Source organism: Nannospalax galili, unplaced genomic scaffold (assembly GCF_000622305.1).
Source record: "Nannospalax galili isolate Female #2095 unplaced genomic scaffold, S.galili_v1.0 scaffold1437, whole genome shotgun sequence".
Taxonomy (NCBI): Eukaryota; Metazoa; Chordata; class Mammalia; order Rodentia; family Spalacidae; genus Nannospalax; species Nannospalax galili.
Window position 1 is genome coordinate 1100336 of NW_008341050.1, and position 4789 is coordinate 1105124.

At 44.0% G+C, this 4789-nt stretch overlaps 1 protein-coding gene across 2 annotated transcripts in view; it reads right to left on the bottom strand.

Moving 5' to 3' along the window:
* Positions 1 to 4789, bottom strand: part of Mcu (mitochondrial calcium uniporter) — a 193352-nt gene that overhangs the window by 188160 nt on the left and 403 nt on the right. The window lies entirely within an intron of this gene.

The window sequence follows — 4789 nt, forward strand, 5'->3', positions numbered from 1 at the left end:
GATTGTGAGAGGTGAAAACAGCATCCCATCCCAGTGGTCATTCACATCACGGCATCAGACTGCAGAAGACCTAACACAAGGCCAAGGCAGAGCCCAAACAAACAAACAAAAAGTTTGATTGTCAATTTATTGTTTTTGACTACATCATTCTTGATGCTGCATTTTCTATTCGGATTTCTTCTTAAAGTGTCCATAGAACATAAAATAAAGCCTTAAGATCAAATAATCAGAATTTGTTGACTAAATCCAAGTTCATTCACTCAAATACCCTATGAACATCAAAATAAGTAAAATTTTAAGATGAATAAAAGGATGTCTACCTCCTCAGAAACAAAATAAGTGTGTTTATCCAGGACCCTTGAAATCTTAATACTACAGTAGAATGAAACAACAAATTTGGAATCTGATTCACGCATACATTTCTATTAATTTGGGAACTCATATTTTTGCTGGCTATGAGCTTTTGCTGGCTAACTACTACAGAGTGAATCCAATGGTACCAATCTTCCCATCAATCCACCATAAAGAAATGTAATATACAGTCAAATATAGCACTGGCAATACCAAGCTTAAAGCAATTACTCAAGTTTGGCTTCCTAGGCAACAGGCTAAAAAAGCCAAGCAGGAAGGGTGGTAAGATACACATCTTGACCTTATCTCCCCAGTAAGATAAAGTGTTCACAAATGAAACACTTAGAGTGCATGGCACAGCAGTGTCAATCTGTGTCCTGAAGATAATAAATCCTATCAGAATTCAGAGGCGAAAAGAGAAAGGAATTAAGAAGCAGAGATCACCAGAGTTAAGATTTAAACTAGGACTTCTTTTTTTTTAAGATTTTGTTTATTATTTTTATGTGTATGAGTGTATTGCTTCATGTATATAAATGCACCCATGTCATGCGATGCCCGCAGAGGTCAGAAGAGGGCATCAGATCCTCTGGAACTGGAGTTACGGATGGTTGTTAGCCATCATGTGGGTGCTGGGAATCAAACCTCGGTCCTCTGCAAGAGCAGCCACTGCTCTTAACTGCTGAAACAGTCTCTAGCCCCTAAACTAGGACTTCTTGAACCCATTTCCATTTAAAGGAATTTCAATCCCTGGCCTATTATTAACACAAATACAGTAAGTCACTTCTCTGTTTCCATTGGATCTATGAAGTGAGGGTGTTGGATTCAAAAGGAATTGTATGTCAGTCTCTACCCTGGAGTGACCTTAGATATTAGAGGAATGACTAGAAGTGACTAAGGCTGAAATTTAGGTACAAAAACTGCATGGCAGTATAAATGCATGGGACACTTGGGGACAGCGCTGAAGCCGGCTTGAGTACAGTAGCATTTTTGTGCTGGGATCTAGCAAAGGAAAAACAGTCTCAGACTAGGAGAAATGCAGAGAATTAGGGCTGAGCCAAGCATTGTAACATAGGCCTATATTCCCACACAGGGCCATCACTAGAAGTTCAAGACAGCTTGGACAGGAGCTTGAGATTAGCCTGTGCTACGCAGCAAGACTTTCCAAGGAAGCAGGTATGGCTACATGACAGGCAGTTACCTCAGGTAAACTAAAACAGTACCACTGCCAAGGAATTGTAATATGTACAGAGAGAGAGCCACAAACTGTACCAGTATAATGACAGACTTTTGATTTAGTAACTCAGAACAGCCGTTGACCACTAGGAAATGCCAACACTCAGGCTGTCATAATCAGAGATAAGACAGTTTGATTTAGCAAAAAAAAATTGCACAGCCCACAATGAAAGGCAGTTCCCCTTGAAAGATCATCTTTGAAAATAGAAGCTACCTTCACTAATCACACAGAAAGGCGTGCAACAAACACTTGGCATTTGTCTTAGTTATAGTCACAAGCTGGGGGGCACTAGTAGGCTCTTTACACAGGAAGGGAAAGATTACACTACAAAGTACAAAACAGACTGAAAAAGACCCATGCACCTTTACTCCTATTTATCCAGTGTAAAGCTGTTTTAAAGTCAGATGCACTGGTGTACCTTTGTAGTCTCAGATGTGAAAGGGGTTGAAACTAGAGGTCGGCCCCAGCAACACAACAAGATTCACACAATGAGACTCCATTTCAAAAGGGGGCAGGATGTGAAAGACGCTTTAATGGGAAGTAGTAAACAGTTAGGTTTAGTGTTGTGCAATTGTATTTACCAATTTACTGAAGATCTACATTGCTTAAGATTCATTCTTTAGACTTAGCTGGGACGTATTTCCAAAAACATAACTCTCAACTAGGCATGGAGGTACATGCCTATAATCCCAACACTCAGGAGGCAGGAAAATGGAGGTCACCCAACCTCAGATGCCTAGTGAGACACTATTTCAAAAAAATTAAGAATGACCCAAGCAAAAAATAAAAATAAAAATGAAACTATTATTGGCTATGACCCTTGGCTCTAATTTGCTGTATCTACTACAGCTGAATAAAAGTGGCACAAGTTGGACTTGTGATCAGGTCCAACGCAGACTGCCATCTGCTGCACATACACAGGAAGTCTCCCAGGCAAGATTCAACCCCAGTGTCTCTCCAGTTGCGATGTTGCAGGAACAGCTATTATTTTGTCAAGTTGTTCGTTCCATGTTCACGTACAACAGATGTGCCTAAAATCACACCCACTTAGAGAATTCTTATTCATGTGGCTTTGAAATACAAACAGCCTCCTGGCAGACAATTAGTTAATTGTATAAGGGAACAGAGGGATGTAAAGGGAACAACTACAACAGTAGTTTATTATGCAATAAAAAGAACACAAGAGGGGAGTCATAATACCTGGGTAGGACTCTTATCAGCTGTGTAAGCTTGGCCAAGTCTCTCCCCTTTCTAGCCTCAACTTCAGGCTTGAAATATCAACAGTTAAATTCCTAAGAGATAATCTTTCAAGTGGAATGTCTTGGGAGGAATCATAGTGTAAGTGTAATCAGATGGAGACATCTATTACATGATGACTTCAGAGCAATGGGAGAAAAACATTTTAAAATCTGTTTCTATCGATTGAAATAACCAGGTTCACCTCTTTTCAAACCTTAGAATTCTAAGTTCACTTACAAGTCATCATTCCCATGATAACACTTCTGCCCTTCAAAAACAACAATTCGATTTTAATTGTACTTTCAGCTACAAATTCAGCACATTACTTTTACCCACCCCAGAATAGCACAGAAGAACACATTCATGAAATAGCCCCAGCTCCCCGCACCAGGAAGACACTCACAAACTGATAGATTTGCATAGTGGGAAACACATTTTTTAAACACGCTATGGATACCACACCCAAACAGTATTTAAAAACAAACTGCAAAATCAGTAGATGTCTCATCAGAGACAGAGATAACTTGAGAAGTCTTTCAATAGTTCAGAAGAGAAAGGAATGCAGTCAGATTTGGGGGTGGCCTTTCTTTCAGAGAGCAAAACATATAACTGGAGGCTATGAAACATGCAAATCCAAACTGAACTATAGAAAAACTCGGCTCTCACCCAAAAGCAATATGTCAGTATGCCAAATAGGAAAAGCAATATGTCAGTATGCCAAATAGGAAAAAGTACCATTCTCTCACAAGGAGGAGGATGGGGCCCCTAACTATGACTAATAATAGCAATACTATCTCCCATTCTCAGGGCTTCGGTTCTTTCCCACAATTTTGTACTATCCTAGGTCTCCAGCATCTCTGGTATCCTCTGCAAATCTCCAGTTGTTTCCTCTTGAGAGCTCTGTGATCAGAACAAGACAGGTCATGGTACAAGGGCTGAAGGCACCTCTCTTACAAGGCTGCCTGCAGTGATCCTACCATGACCCCACCACACAACTTCATCCTAGGACATACAAAGCATATACTTGTTCTTCCAGAGCTGGCCAGGGACCAACATATATGGGTCTCAAAAGTCCAAAAGAAGGGAACCTGCTGACTTGTTAAACTGAAAAACTCCATACCAAGCTATCCCTTGCTATTGAAAAATAAACATGTTTCTCTCCTTTACACACACACACACACCCCAAGGCTGTTCAAATAGAAACTCCTTTTCTTTGCCAGGCAATGAAACCCAGCAGTAACTGGTTAATACAACCAACCCCATCTCTACCTCGGTGAACAACTTGCCAGATTCACTTCTTGGGTGTCTGCATGCTGCCCACCCTCCCTCTTCAGGGACACGTGAAGCTTATAAGCCAGCCCTCCGAAGGGACCACCACCACCGAGGACCTTTAAGAACCCGAGCTGGAGCTTGCCTCCTGAAGCAATGCAGCATCCATCTCGAGGAAGCTGGTTTCCCCAGCACACACATGCAGGGGACTCAGAGACAGGGATAAAGTTTGATTTTCCTCCTTCCCGGTTTTCTGGGAGCCAAGGGAGGGCGAGGAGGCCGCCCCGCTGTGCTCTCGGGGGACGGTTCCCGGCAGCATGGCACGGCCACGCTCCTGACATACATAGCCAGCCGCGACAACTCAGGACACCCCAATCCGCCCGGAGGATGAGGGAAGGGGACAACTTGCACGGCTCAGTCCAGCACGGGAGCAGAGCTGCTAGGACAGGAGGAGGGGAGGGACCGAGCTCGGAGGCGGGTCAGGGAGAGGTTCAAGTCCCGTCCCTTCCCCGCCCTGGTGTCCCCAGTCCTGCGGGAACATCCCTGTCGCCCCTCCTCCTCCTCCGGGCTGCCTCCCGCGCGCCCGCCCTCCCTTCCTGGTGGCCGCCGCAGGCGCCTGAAGGGCACGGCGGCCCGCTGGTGGCCGGGAGCGGCCGCGAGTTGAGGGAAGTCGCCCGCTGCCCCGGCGGCCTGCCC